This window comes from Castor canadensis, chromosome 16 (assembly GCF_047511655.1).
Source record: "Castor canadensis chromosome 16, mCasCan1.hap1v2, whole genome shotgun sequence".
Lineage (NCBI taxonomy): Eukaryota > Metazoa > Chordata > Mammalia > Rodentia > Castoridae > Castor > Castor canadensis.
This window is the reverse complement of record NC_133401.1, coordinates 68,418,001-68,434,278: the sequence shown is the minus strand read 5'-3', so window position 1 is coordinate 68,434,278 and position 16,278 is coordinate 68,418,001. Positions and strand designations below refer to the sequence as shown.

At 36.8% G+C, this 16,278-nt stretch overlaps 1 pseudogene; it reads left to right on the top strand.

Annotated features, from left to right (window-relative positions):
- Window positions 1–727: 727 nt before the first annotated feature.
- Window positions 728–16,278, top strand: part of LOC109703441 (olfactory receptor 2Y1B-like) — a 30,969-nt pseudogene continuing 15,418 nt past the window's right edge.

Sequence of the window (16,278 nt, the reverse complement as noted above, 5' to 3'; positions counted from 1 at the left end):
TCTTATATAAAGTATAAAAGATAATGCAATCCTATTTATACTGTATAATCTTGTGGAGGTGGAAAAGGGAGTATGGCTTTCATGTAAAAGTACAGACTGAATGGCAATAAACTTAACATTAGTGAACATTACACTTAAAAATGGTGAGGAAGGGACTAGTGTTAGTTCCAATGAGCAAACACACTTTTCTCCAGCTCTTCCTCACTAGGCGGGTGGCACAACCCTTTGCAAGTGTTGGTAGTAGCCACAAGGATGATGCCAGCCATGAATACAAAGTCACTGGCACTACTTGGCTCTGATTGTTCCTTAAGAGGTGAACAGGAAGCTGACCTGGGAGGGATCATAGTGAGCAGATATCCATGATAATGGTTCCTATTTCAAATTAATAAAATGAAAACATTTATTTCTTTGAAATATAATTAACTTTAGGGTATCAAAATGGTTAAGAGAGCAAAATTTTAGGGTCTTATTTAGTCTCATAGTATTTAAACATTCATAGGACCATACACTAAAAATGATTGCATGATATTTTTACATAAATTATGCTGCATGAAGTTGATATTTTTAAAAAAGAGAATGTGACCTCAGGATTTGAAAAATGCAACTATGTAGAAGATGGCATTCAACTTTCCATCTTATTCTAAAAGTAAGAAAACAGCAGATAGGTTGGAGCTCATAGGATACTCAACTTGGCTAATTGTAAATTACAAAGGAACAGACAGTAACTATGACTACCCGTGAGATAGTGAGTTACACAGGAGCTATGTGGCAACTTTTGGGTACAGAAGTTCAGGGTCAGGTAAGAGTTCAAATTTGCTTCTAAGAGTTAAGAAGTAGCATTCCCCTTCTAAGAGAAAGAGAAGTTACTGCCATTTTATTTTAGGCATTGTGTTCATTGTTTGCAGATCTTTTGGATTGTATGTTATTTGGGGTGTATTCCTGAAGGAGAATGTGGGAGCACAGTCTCTCCTTCTTTGTCTCTTTCATCCATGCCAAGAGATGAATGGCTTTGCTATCCTAAATTCTCACTCCCCACATGACATGCTGTGTTGACACAAGCACCAAACCAGTGGGTCCACCCACATGTGAATTGAAGTCTCCAAAATTGTGAGCCAATATAATCACTTCCTCTCTACAAGCTGGTTATTTCAAGTATTTTGTTGCAGTAAAAGAAAGCTGACTAACACAAATAGTTACTAAAACAGTGTCATTGAGAAGATTAAAGGGTTAATAGGTGCAGAATTCTTAGACGAGTGTCTTCAAATAATACACACTCCATACTTTTAGCTATTATTTTTCTTTCAGGGATCAGTTAATCAAAGACTTTTCCCATTTTCTTGGAATGTAACTCTCTTTTGTAGCTGTCCATTGTATTTTGTGAAATTTGCATTAGTGTTGTGTAAAGTAATAATGTTTTTTTCTTCTCTCCTTTTATTTTACTATTTTTACACTTACTTACATGTATATACATTGCTTGTGCCACCTCCCATTTCCCAGTTTCTGGGCAGAACCTGTTCCACCCTCTTCTTCACCGATTTTGTTGACAAGAAAACATTAGTGATAAGAAAGACATATTGTTTTTTGGTAGTTTGGGATAAACATAGCTATACAGAGAGATTCTTAGAGTTGATTCCATGCACTTGAGTATTGCAACCTCGTTGGTTCCTTTGAACCAGACCTCTTTGCTACTTCCTGGTTCCCTTCCCATAGCACCTCTGCCAATTTAAGATTACTTTATTCACTCCTCAACAGGGAGCACATCAACCACATTCAAGTTTTTGGTTTCCTTTCCTTTCCCTATTTATCCTGTGCATCTTCTCCCTTTAGTGTGTGACCATGTCCAATAATATTACTGCATTTGTTTTGGGTATATAATCTGCATATGAGGGATAACATGTGATTTTTGGCCTTCTGAGCCTGACCAACTTCACTTAAGATGATGTTCTCCAGTTCCATCCATTTACTTGCAAATGACAAAATTTCATTCTTCTTTGTGGCTGAGTAAAATTCCATTGTGTATAAATACCACATTTTCTTGAACCATTCATCAGTTGTGGGGCATCTTGGCTGTTTCCATAGCTTGCCTATTGTAAATAGTGCTGCATTAAACGTGGGTATGCAAGTGCTTTTGTAATAACTTCAGTTGCATTCCTTTGGGTATATCCCTAGGAGTGGTATTGCTGGATGATATGGCTGATCTAGGTTTAGTTTTTAAGAATTCTACATATTGTTTTCCAAAGTGGTTGTACTAGCTTACATTCCCACCAGAAGTGCATGAGGGTTCCTTTTTCCCCACATCCTCGCCAGCATTTGTTGTTGCTGGTGTTTTGGGTCATAGCTATTCTGACAGAAATGAGGTGGAAACAGGGTGGTTTTGATTTGCATTTCCTTTATGGCCAGGGATGGTGAGCATTTTTTCATGTGATTTTTGACCATTTGGATTTCTTCCTTAAAAAAGTTCTGTTTAGCTCAGTTGCCCACTTATTTATTGGTTCATTGATTTTTGGGGGGTTTAGTTTTTTGAGCTCCCTTTATAATCTGGTTATCAGCCCTTTATCTGATGTCTAGTTAAGAAATATTTGCTCTCACTCTGTGGGTGGCCTTTTCAATTTAGAGACCATTTCTTTTGTTGTGTAGAAGCTTTTTAATTTCATGTAGTCCTATTCGTTCATCCTATTTCTTAGTTGCTGGGCTGCTGGAGTTCTATTGAGGAAGTCCTCGCCTATACTTATTGTTTCCAGAATGTACTAACTGCAAGGTTTCTGGTCAGATAGTAAGGTCCTTAATCCACTTTGAGTTGACACTAGTACATGATGACAAGCATGGGTTTAGTTTCAGTTTTCTGCAGGCAGATAGCCACTTTTAACAGCAAAATTTGTTGAAAAACAAATTTTTTCTCCATTTTCTCCATTGTATGTTTTTGGCATCTTTGTCAAAAATAAGGTGGGCAAAATTGTGTGGATTCATATCTGGGTCCTCTATTCTGCTCCACTGGTCTTCATATCTATTTTTGTGCCAATATGATGCTATTTTTATTGCTATGGTTCTGTAGTGTAGTTTGAAGTCAGATATTGTGATACCTCCAGCATTGTTCTTTTTGCTCAGTATTGCATTAGCTATTCACAGTCTTTTGTATTTCCAAATGAACTTTAGGGTAGATTTTTCAATCTCTGGGGTGAATATCATTGGAATTTTGAAGGGTATTGTGTTGAACATGAAGATTACTTTTGGTAGTATAACCATTTTTGCATTGTTGATTCTACCAATTCACGAGCATGGGAGATTTTTCCATTTTTTCTTCAGTGGTTTGTAGTTCTCCTTGTAGAGGTCATTTAGGGTCTTTGTTAGGTTTACTCCTAGGTATTTGATTTTTTTGAGGCTATTTAAATGGAATTGTTTTCATATATTCTTTCTCAATTTGTTCATTGTTGGTGAATACAAAGGCTACTGGTTTGTGTAAGTTGATTTTTATCAACTTTATTACTAAAGCTGTTTATGGTGTGTAGATACTTTTTGGTGGAGTTTTTTGGGTCTTTGAGATAGAAGATCATATTATCTGCAAATAGGGATACTTTGACTGTTTCTTTTCCTATTTGTATTCCTTTATTTCTTCTTCTTGCCTTATTGCTCTGGCTAGGAATTCCAGGGCTACACTGAATAGCAGTGGGAAGAGTGGGCTCCCTTGTCTTGTTCCTGATTTTAGGGGGAATGGTTTCATTTTTCCCAATAGGTATGATGTTGGTTACAGGTTTGTCATGCATAGCCTTTATAATGTTGAGGTACATTCCTTCTATCCATAGTTTTCTTAGAGCTTTTATCATGAAGTGGTGTTGAATCTTATCAAAGGCTTTTTCTGCATCTATTGAGATCATGTGGTTTTTGTCTTTGCTTCTATTAATATGCTGTATTACACTTATTGATTTGCATATGTTGAACCATCCCAGCATCCCTGGGATGAAGCCAACTTGGTAGTGATGAATGATCTTTCTGATGTGTTATTGGACTTGGTTTGCTATTGTTTTATTGAGGATTTTTGCATCAATGCTCATTACAGAGATTGGCCTATAGTTCTCCTTTTTGGATGTGTCTTTGTCCGGTTTTGGGGTGAGTGTAATACTGGCTTCATAGAATGTGTTAGACAGTGTTCCTTCCCTTTCTATCTCATGGAAATATTCAAAGAGTGTTGGTATTAGTTCTTCTTTGAAGGTCTGGTAGAATTCAGCTGAGGATCCATCAGGTCCCCGACTTTTCTTTTGCAGGATAAATTTTATTGCTGCTTCAACTGCATTATAAGTTACAGATCTGTTTATGTGATTAATATCTTCTTGGTTCAGTTTTGGATGGTCATAAGTATCTAGAAATTTGTTCATTTCTTTGAGATTTTCCAATTTATTGGAATTTACGTCCTCAAAGTAGCCTCTAATGATCCTCTGGATTTCCATGGTGTTTGTTGTTATCTCCCCTTTTTCATTTCTAATTATGCTAATTTGGGTCTTTTCCCTCTTCATTTTAGTCAGATTTGGCAGGGGCTTTGTTTTTTGAGCCAACTTTTTGTTTCATTAATTCTTTGTATTTTTTGGTCTTTATTTAATTTGTCCCTTATTTTTATTATTTCTCTCCTTCTGCTTGTTTTAGATTTTGCTAGCTCTTATTTTTCTAGGAGTTTGATATGTAGCATTAAGGTGTTTATTTGAGATCTTTCTGTCATTTTAACATATACACTCATGGCTATAAACTTTCCTCTTAGGACTGCCTTTGCTGTGTCCTATAAGTTCTGGTAGGTTGTGTTTTCATTTTCATTAGGTTCCAGGAACCTTTTGACTTCCTGTCTTATTTCTCCTATGACCCACTGATCATTAAGCAATGTATTATTCAGCCTCCAATTATTTGCATGTTTTCAGCTGTTGCCTTTTTTGTTGAATTCTAGTTTTAATTTATTGTGATCAGGCAGGATGCAGGAGGTTATTTCTCTTTTCTTATATTTAATGAAGCTTGCTTTGTGTCCTGAGACATGATCTATTTTGGAGAAAGTTCAATGGGCTGCTGAGAAGAATGTATATTGTGCTGTTGTTGGATGAAATATTCTGTAGACATCAGTTATTTCCATTTGGTTTATGGTGTTATTAGTTCTAGGATCTTTTTGTTGATTTTTGTGTGGATGACCAATCTATTGGTGACAGAGGGTATGAACATCTCCCACTATCCATTGGAGTCTACATGTACTTTTAAGTCCTTTAGTGCATGTTTGATATAATTGAGTACACTGACATTGGTTGCATATAAGTTGATAATTGTTATTTCCTTTTGTATTGCACATTTTATAGGTATGAAGTGTCCTTCTTTATCTCATTTTACCAATGTAAGTTTGAAATCTACTTTGTGAGATATAAGTTTTACTACGCCTGCCTATTTTCGGGGCCATTGGCTTGCCAGTGTTTATTTCTGTCAATAAGATTGAGCTCTTGTAAACAACAGATTGTTGGGTCTTCCTTTGTAATCCAGTTTGCCAAATGGTGTCTTTTGATGGGGGATTTTAGTCTGTTAACATTCAGTGTTAATATTGATAAGTATGTGGTGATTCCTGCCATTCAGTTGTTTTTGTTGATTAAAGATTTGATTGTGTGCAGTCAAATCAATGCTACACTCTAATTGCTTGTCTTTTCTTCTCCTGTGGTTTAATGCTTCCTATCCTCTCGTGGTTTTGTTTGCTTTCATCTTCTGTGTGCAGAATTCCATGTAGAATCTTCTGTAGTTTGGCTTTGTGGTCATATACTGTTTTAGTTTCTGTTTATCATGGGTACAGTATCCTAGAATTGAAGTTATTTTCATTCAGTGCCTGATATACCTCCCTCCATGCCATTCTTGCTTTTAAGGTTTCCATTGAAAAATCTACTGTTATTTTGATGGGTTTACCATTATATGTTATTTGTTCTTTCTGTCTTATAGCCTTCAATATTCTTTCTCTGTTCTGTATGCTTGTTGTTTTAATGATAATATGCCATGGGGAAGTTTTGTTTTGGTCAAGTCTGTTTGGTGTCCTGAAGGCTTCCTGTACCTGAATGAGCAAAACTTTCTCAAGATTTTGGAAATTTTCTGATATTAGTTTATTGAATATTTTAAATATCCCTTTGGTTTGCACCTCTTCTCCTTCTTCAATGCACACAATTCTCAGGTTTGGTCTTTTGGTGGAGTAATAATGTTTTAAATGATAATCATAGTATTTTGAGTTCTCTGAATGGAAACCATTGCCCTTACCACTTTATTAGTAATTATTTGAAGTGATGTCTCTTATTAAAATAGATTTATTTGGAGCCTCAGATCATATTTTCTGCAATTGCTTCAGGCAAGGAGAAAGTACTGTATAAATACTTGTATTAGAGTTACAATAACACCATTAAATGAATGGCTACCACACACCACACATGCATTGCATCATACATTCACAAACAGTGGTACAGGATAGGCTACATTAGATCATCTTACTGATCAGGAAACTGAGGCCCAAGCTTTTCATGAACAATTTTCAAGAATATACATGTACAGTTTTTTTCTATACTATAGTATAATTCAGTGGATAAAGATAATTTTGAAATTTGACTCTATTTCTCACTGTGTAGAGGACACTGATCATTTCTCAATGATAACTTTTAAATGAATTGATAATGCATGCTATTTTTAAATTTTTTGTGGATTAAGACAGGTACAAAGAAAAAAGAAGACTGGGTGTGGTGGCCAACACATCTAATTCCAGCTGCTTGGAAGCAGAGTTTGGAGAAATCACAGTATGAGGCTAGCTTGGGCAAGAAGTTAGTGAGACCAAATCTCAACCATTAAAACTGGGAGTTGTGGTGCATTCCTGTCATCCCAGCTACATGGAAGGAGCAAATAGGGAGATCATGGTCTAGGCCAGCCCAGGATCAAATTTAAGACCCCACTGAAAAACTATATCAAGCAAAAGAGCTGGGGTGGGCTCCAGTGGTAGAGCATTCTACCTAGCAAGTGCAAGGATCTGAGTTCAAACCCCATTACAGACAAAAAGAAAACGAAATAACTAGGCTTAATACATTACATGTTGTGTGAGAAATTTAAAGCTTCAAACTTTTTACCAAGGTAATATTTAGTTGGATCAATAGTACAACAAAACAAAACAAGACCATTATATTAGTAGTTCAGAGAAGAAAAAGATTTTGGGTGTGTGGTGAACAAGGTAGGCTTCAGGTGAGATGTGGAATTTAGTCTGACAGATTTGTCTGGTAGGATTGAGATCAAAGTGGATGAACTAGAAAGAATTCTAGGCTGCAGACTTGTATGAGCCAAGCATAAAGGTATGCTCTGAGGAAACTGGGGAGACACTTTGGTTTGGACAGCATATGGGGAATAGAGAGAACTGAAGACTGCAAGAAAGATTGGAGAACCCATCAATTATAATTGCCACATTGGGACCAAGAGGTCTCTACGGCTACACCTAGTAAACAACTCTCCCTTTATAGCATTGGCAGTGCCCTGAGGGCAGAATTGATGTCAGCCTTAAGTTCAAGAACAGATTGATGTTACCCCCATTTCTTCCTGGTCTCAGTTGGTGAGGGTGAACGAGTCAAGAGCAGTGAGGAGGATTGCCACTGGAAGGAGGTTTGTGTTTATTCTTTGTGCTCCCTGCTGAGGCTTTCCTGAATCTCTTACCTGCATGCTCTGTTACTCTCCACAGCAAGGCTCAATGCTGCCCAACCCCTGAGCTAGCTGACCATCATCAAACTCTGTCTGTGTTGAGATGTAGAAGTAGGAATAATATGTGAGATCTACCCAGAGGCATGACATTAAGTTCACAAGAGGAAAAATTTCTACCTGCTCTTGAAAGATTGAAAGGCTCTCTAGGAGTTTTTGGGTAAGAAGAATTTCCCTTTTCCTGATTACCAGATGTGGCTATGAGGAAGACTCTAGAGACAAATCCAGCAAAGGGTGGTGAGGAGCTTTTGAGAGAATAGGAAAATGTCATAACTGTAGCAACTGGATCCTGAGAGGTAGGCAGGTGTCAGAATGAGGTGAGCTGTGTTGAACAAAGGGAGTCTCTGCCATCAGTCTCATGAGAGGTTTAATAAGAAACTTTAGGTGGACTTGGATGTTGTAGGTTTGGAAATAAGCCCATTGTTAACAGGGTCCTGAGTTGGAGAGGATAAGTTGATAAACCAGATGGAAGGCAGAAGCCAAGGTCTCAGGTAGAAGAAAGTGAAACACAATGGATCAGAAATAGAAAAAATCATTGATTTTGAGAGTACATAGCACTGGGATTTTCTTCTTGCACATCAACTTCCAGAAAAGGACAAGAGCCCAAGAAGGCAGGACAACCTCCATATCACACTATCTAAACAAGTGTGATCCTTCCTAAGGATCCCTTAAAGAGCAGGTTAAAACCAATGCTACAGACAAGAGAGACTTATTACTGAATGCTTTTCCGTGCCAGTCACTGTTTTAGGAGCTGAAACTGTAAATGTGGACACAATAAACAAGCTCTATTCTCCATAAGTTCTGGTATTGGAGAATAGGAGAATTAAAGGATCAGAAGTTAATGTGGAAAATTGTATGTAAGAAATAATGGTGTCCCATAGAATCATCCAGAATGTGGATTTAGTTCAGACAAGGAATTTAAAAAGTGCCTCTAGAGCAGAGTGGCTCAACCTCAGCATTACTGACACTTGTGGGCCAGATAAATCTTGTTCTTATGTCAGGGATCAAATAACTAACATAATGCATAGCAGCACTCTTCACCTAAATGCTCTGCAAAAATGACTGTAGAGATTGGCGAAAGTCCCCTGAGGGGAAGAAAACTCCTGGTTGAGGAGCTCTGTCTTAGATGGAATAATGTCTAAAGTGGCTTTAAACAAAGTTGTGGTGTAGAGGCTGAATACAGGTTTTCTGAGACAAGGCACACAGGAGGAGGAGCAGTTTTGTAAGGGAAGATCATGACTTTAGTATTATACATGCTGAATTTGTGTCCTTGGAGAGCTTCCAAGTGAAGATGAAAAGCAATAAGTTGTTGTTTAACAAGCAGGCTTTGTTCTCATTAAAGGCCAACAGATCAGGGGATGATTGCAATTTAATTAATAGTTCATTACTCCAAGCTCCAAGGAAAGAGACATGGAAGGTCACATGGGGCCACAAGGTGAAGCACAAAGGCTTGTCAGGAAGCAGGAGGAATAAGAGAAAACATGGACAAGAACTATGGTTGAAGTTTACACAGAAGGGGACAGGTGAAGTGGTGCATACACCTTAGCATTTATTAGTTTGAGTAATTTCAGCACGTGTTGCAATATAAAGGCTGTCCAGTTGTCTTGTACTTGGCCGTGTGGTGGTTAGAGCAAGAAACAGTGACCAAGAGTGAGAGACCAAGAGCCCAATAAAGGAGGTGAAAGAATATGCACTCTGGATTGGTTTGTTTGTATAAGATATGTTTGCTTTCAGGAAAAGACCTTTACTGTCTGTCAAAGTTGCTGTGCCTGAAAGGGGCAGTCTCTCCATGGCCATCCAGGCCCCAAAATATGAAAGCTTAAGAAATGCATAAAACAAAAAGACATGATTCACACAGATGGGCAATAGAAGTCTGAAGTTCATACAACAGTTTGAGAGTGACAAAACATGTGAGGGTTACAATGACTGATTCAAGCTCTGGAGTGAATGGCATTTTCTAGGCAAAGTCTGTAAAATGGTAACAGAAGGAGGTTTGGAGTGGATTTCAATAGGGAACCCCAAAAATGTAAGGCATGCACAGAGAAAGAGCAACATGACAAAGAGACTGAAGCATGGCCAGAGAAGGAGGAAGACATCCAGGAAAGGAAGGGAAGAGATTTGGGGTAGAAAGGGATACAGTAGACATGTAAAATTACTATGATAAATATGAGAGCTGACATGTCCATCAAATGTAAAGAAGACAGCATCCATATAGCATTAGTTGAGGAGGAAGTGGAGGAGAAGTAGTGGAAACACTGGGAAGATTACAATCTTTAATGAATTTATCTGTGAAGAGAAAGAGCTAGAGTGGAAACAAAAGGGGATTTGGAAAGAGTTGTGATAGGTCATTTCTGTAGAGAGTAAAGATGGAGATTCATTAGCAAGACTGAATTTTTAATCACGCTGATTGGGACACTTGAATTATTCTTCTCTATAAAATTCACTAACTCGACTTTAGTAATAGAGACTACAAAGAGCTGTATTTTTCCAGAGTAGATGGCTGATACTATGATAATAAGTTTAAGATAGTTAAGAAGAAAATTACAAGTAATCTCAGCAGCTCAGGTTGGAGAAGCAGGAGAATCATGAATTAGAGACCAGACCATCAAAATTAGCAAGACTGTCTCAACAATGAAGAACAAAACAAAACAAACATAAAAAGGATGGGGGCATGGCCTGAGTGGTAGGGTTCTTTTCTAGTTTCAATTCCTAGTACTGCAAACAACAACAAAAAAAACAGAGAAAGAAAATGAAAGGCATAATCACTCAAAGAATAACAAATACATAAAGTGGAGCTGATAAAAATAAAAGGGCAAAAATTATAGGTGAATAATTGAAGCATCATTAAATATGCACAGCATGTGAGATTCTGTGCAGGGCTATGAAGAAATGACCTTAAGGTTTTCCTCTCTGTTAAGCTCTTTAAAAACTGAAAAGGCTTGTTTTGGGTCAAATATTTCTGGAACAATTTTGTATAGCATGCATTGTGCCAGGATGGGATATATATTCATTTACTCATTCAACAATTTTTGAGAGCCTTTTATTCCCCAGGCACTACAGCCAAAATATAATGGTGAACAAAAGCATGGTAAAGATTAGTGGAATGGATGGAGAAGGGTTACAAGATACAGAAATAAAGAGCTTTGTGTTCTCTCTCATATGGAAAAGCTAAAAAAATTCAACTTGTAGGTCTGGTGGAGTAGCACAAGTGTTAAAGCACCTGCTTCGTAAGCATGAGGCCCTGAATTCAAGCCCCAGTGCTGCCAAAAGAATAAAAATTCAACATGAATGTAGAGTAGCAATCTCTAGAGGTTGCAAATAGGAGATAAAATTGGGAAATTAAATAGAGGCTTGATTTGATTAGTGCACACAGTAGACACACATTGGAATATCACGCTGAACCCTGGTAATATGTAAAAAATTTATACATTTTAATCAAAAATAAATAATTTTAAAAATAAAATATGTAACAAGTACATATAATATATTCTTTTAAGCTTATAGAATGTATTATATCAATTTATCCCAATCAAAAGCCTATGAAATAAGTCATCTTCTCTGTTTTACAGGTAAATAAACTGAGGTTCACAGAAGTGAATTTTACTGCCACAGCTGCTCAGTGGCCGCATTGATCCGTAGGGACTTGGTATAAACTCTAAAGCATCACTCTGTGATGGTGGCCATTCCATAAGTCAGCATTAAACTGCATGTGAATTAATATTTTGTTGTTATCATTCACATTTTCTCCTTTTCCACAAAATGTATCAACGGGGCTCACTGGAATAATTGATCCATTAATGATGATTTTTTTAGTTCAGGTGACTTAAGAAAATAGAAATGAGTTAATTTGCCAAAAATTACTTGTATCGGGTCAGGTGCTGGTGGGTCACACTTATAATCCTAGCTTCTCAGGAGGCAGAGATCAGGAGGAACATGGTTCAAAGCCATCCAGGGCAAATAGTTCACTAGACAATATTTCAAAAATACCCAACACAAAACAGAGCTGGTGAAGTGGCTCAAGTGGTATAGTGCCTGCCTAGCAAGCCCTGAGTTTGAACTGCAATACCACCAAAAAATTGCTTATGTAGGGCTAATTCAAGTTTATGTTGATTGGTGTCTCTTTTTTGTTTTGTTTTGCTTTCTAGCACACTTTCATATAATTCTGTTTAGATTTTTTAACCACAAGAAATACCAGTCTTAAAGAGAGCAACATTTCATGCCTATCGCACTTCCATTGTTTACTAAAGTGTGTGAGCAGTCAATCTGCAGTTTCTCAGAAAAAAAAATGAATTTTCATAGGATTTGAAAAGAAAATCAAATGTTTCAATCAACAAAAAAATTTAGCTAACATCTTCTGTGACTCAAATGAAATTAACATTAATTTAAAACCTTTACGTGTGTCATAAATGACCTGTAACAGATGAATGGATGTCAAACTGCAGTATTATTTACTTTTAAACAAGAAATCTTGCCATTTGTAAGAACATCAATGAATCTGGGAAACATCGTGCTATGTGAAATAACCCAGACACGGAAATACAAATACCATATGATCTTCCTCAGATTTGTAATCTAGAAGAAAAAGTCAAACTCACAGAAGCAGTAAGTAGAAATGAGTTACCGGGTACTGGGGGATGGGGGTTAAGAGAAGATATTGTTGAAAGAATACAAACATTCAGCTATGAACTGAATAAATATCATGGAACTACTTTACAGTGTGGTGTCTATGGTTAACAATAATGTATTGTTTGCTTGAAATCACTAAGACAATTACTAATAGATCAGGTGTTCTCAACACACACAAAATGTTAATTATGTGAGGTAATAGGTTTTTAATTACCCTGAATTTGGACATTGTTTCATAATGCATGCATATACCCAAATAACATGTTGCATACACTAAATACATGTAATTTTTATTTGTGGAAAATCATAACAAATTTCTGAAAGGAAGCATTCTTACTTAATAAATGCTTTAGTTTAGTTTGGGGTGGTTTCTTTAACTGCAAAGGAAAGGGTAATTGCTCCCATATCAGCATCAGAACCATGAAAGAAGAGCCTTATCCCCTGGAAATGGAGAACGTGTGTGTGTGTGTGTGTGTGTGTGTATGTGTGTGTGTGTGTGTGAGAGAGAGAGAGAGAGAGAGAGAGAGAGAGAGAGAGAGAGAGAGAGAGATTGAGGGGAAGGAAGAGCATGTGTGCACCAGTACATGAGCTGGGTGGGCAGGTCACATCTTGGAAACCCAGTGTGACACTAGGAACTGAGTTACAGTAAGAGACCCTGGGTGATGTTCACCATGAGGCACATTCAACCTCCCCCAGTTTTTAGCTTCTTTATGTGCAAGATAGTGGCTGAGCCTCTGTCTCTAAACCTTATTCTTATAACTCAATGCCCAGATGTGATTCATTATGAACCAGAGTCAGAAAACTTATTGCTCTGGCCTGCATGGAGTCCTCATCCATGTCATGTTTTTCGAACATTTTTAAGTTTCTTTCTAGTTATTTATGGGATAGATGCAAGAGAGCTGAGCTATGACCCTTCTTTATTACAAAACAATGCACTTATTTTGCTTGTTTATATTTAAACTTGAAGAGCTGTCCTCTTTAAGAATGTGAGAAAAAAGAAAAATATCCAGAAAATGATTAAAACACTTTACTTGAAAATGTTGCAAAAAATGTTAAAAGATGTTCTCAGGTTTTTTTTGGTGGCATTGGGGTTTGAACTCAGCCTCACATTTCCTAGGCAGGCGCTCTTACTGCTTGAGCCACTCCACCAGCCCAGGATGTTATTCTTCTTGATCTAGAAATAGTCCTGTATTTCTAGGAGATTGGTGGGTTTCCCTGCAGTCCAGAAAACTTAAGTTTACCTCAAAGATAACCTTAAGTTAAAGCAGGAAGTTTTGTATTGGACATACAAAATGATGTGATTTTTAGGCTAAATTTTTTTGGTATTTGGATACAGTGACATTGAAACAGCCATAAGGAAAGTCATGGGATCTTCCCTTGTGGTGTAATGCATGGTATCTCCAGGTTTGCCAAAATATGCTCCATCCAGGAGAATCCCTCTCCTTCCTGGGGCAACCTTCATCTCTAGGGCTGCTTGTACAATTTGCAATAAGTCTCTGAATTTCAAAAAGAAAATCATATTGCTTGGGATTAAACATTCCACAAAACTTGAACTTTCTAGATACAGTTCATGGATCAAGGGAAAATTTGATCATATTTTTGCTTAAAAACTTCAAGGTTTAAATTGTAGCAATGACTTTTCAAATAAAACATTCCTGTCATAGGAGTTTTCAGAAAATTAGGCTTGCTATTGCCTCTCTGGTCACCAACTTTTGGATGTGGGGATATCCTGTTCAGCATGTTATCAATTTTGTTCTTATATTCTAAGCTCCTAAAGATGTCAATATTTTCCACTGTAAGTGGCTCAAGTTTGATGTTAACAGGCAGAAGAAGAAGGACTCAATATACTTTTGTGTGTATCTGTATAACTGAGTTCACAGACACTCCATAAATCCTCAGAAAGAGAAATCTAATTTATATGAGATTACTTGAAGAATAAATATTCTTTTATGCTTTTCTTGAGGTTCTGTTACCTAATCCCTGAGCTGTAATCCAGGCCAATTTCACTTGTTCCCTTTTGAATTGTGTTTACCAATTTGATTTTCATTTTAGCAGCATAGTATAATATACATTACAGGAAAGAATATTATCAGGACATTGAGATACCTTTATGAGGACATAGAAGAAACATTTCTCCCAGGTGTCATTACCAAGAATATTTAGAATTGACAAAAAATTACACACACACACACAATGTAATGTTATTCAGCCATAAAAAGAATGAATGAAATCTTGTCTTTTGTATAATGTGGATGGAACTGGAGGACACTGTATTAGGTAAAATAAGCCAGACACAGAAAGACAAATACAACATGTTCTCACTCATTTCAGTAGCTAAAAATTCTAACTCATAGAAGAAGAGAGTAGAATAGTGGTCAGTAGAGACTGGGAAGGTCAGGGAGGATGATGGATTCAGAGAGATTAGATAACAGGTACCAAAAGACAGGAGGAATTTATTCTGGTGTTCTAATAGGACAGAAGGGTAACTGTAGTCTACAACACTATGGTATATTTAAAGGTAACCAAGCATCTGAATTTTCCCAACACATAGAAATGATGAGTGTTTGAGGAGATAGAAATGCTAAGTACCCTCATTGGACCAATAAACATTATACATGTGCATCTAATTACCAAACTGTACGTTTGTGGGAAATATGTCAATCATTTATCAATTTAAATAAAATCCTTATGAGGTCAGGTATGATGATACACACCTGTAGTCCCAGCAGTTAGGAGGTGGAGGCAGGAGGATCACAAATTAGAGGCCAGGCTGGGCTGCACTGTCATAGTCTCAAAAAGAAACCATGATGATATATTTATTTCATGATGTTAAACTTTATCTCTTAGAAAGTATCAAATTTCTCTATTTTAAGCAATGATAAAAATATATTCACTTTTCCACTTCAATCTTCTTTACTGAATTTTACTTTTAGTTGGCTATGTCAAGGTTATTTATTTTGCCCATTATATGCTGAAATATGTTTATGACTGTTGGTTTGTCAGTTTTAATAACATCCTTTGTTCTTAGCTATTAAGCAAGGGAAAATTGCTGTAAAAACTCTATCATGCAAGATTGCTTTTTTTCTATTTTGCTTTTCCAAAGTGTGTTGAATATGACATTTCAACTTTTTCAAGGCATATATGATTTACATTCTCTTCTGTCACTGTTTTAATAGTGACTAGTTTTCATTTGGTTTGGTAAGAAAATTCTGTGCATTCTGCTACTTTTTTGGTTATAGATTTTTATCTCATCTCTAGATTAATGGGGACAATGTTGTATAAATTTAAAGTTTAATGGGTATGAAATCCTTTTAATAAGATAAAATACTTTTACCTTATGGGTCAGTGTTTTCCTGTGACCAATGAAAACAGGGCTTTTTCCCTGGCTCTATGCCTCAGGATATCACATACTCTCGCATTCCTCCATTACATATTCTATCACCATGTAGTGGTTAGGACCCTCTGGGAAGCAGTGCTATGTAGGTGAGTGAGCTGCCCTGGTCCCACATGGATCCAGGTCCTCCTTTGTCACCTCTCTTCCATTCTATCCTGTACATGGAGGTCTACCAGATGTCTTGACAAGCTCTGACCTTGTCTCTTGTCACCTTTATTGGGCATTGAGGAACCTCTTCTGTGAGATTAAACTTTTTATCGTAGTAAAATACACATAAAACAAAATTCACTACTTTATCCATTTTTAGTGTACAATTTGCTTGTATTAATTACATTTGGGTTGTTGTGTGACCATCACCACTATCCATCTCAGGAACATTTTCATCATCCTAACCTGAAATTCTGTATCTATTCAAGCATGACTTCCCTGCTTCATCTCCCCAGGCCCTGATAATCCAATCCTACTTTCTCTTGCTATAAGTTTCATTATTCTAGGTATCTAATATAGTTGGAATAATACAACATTTCTTCTTTCTG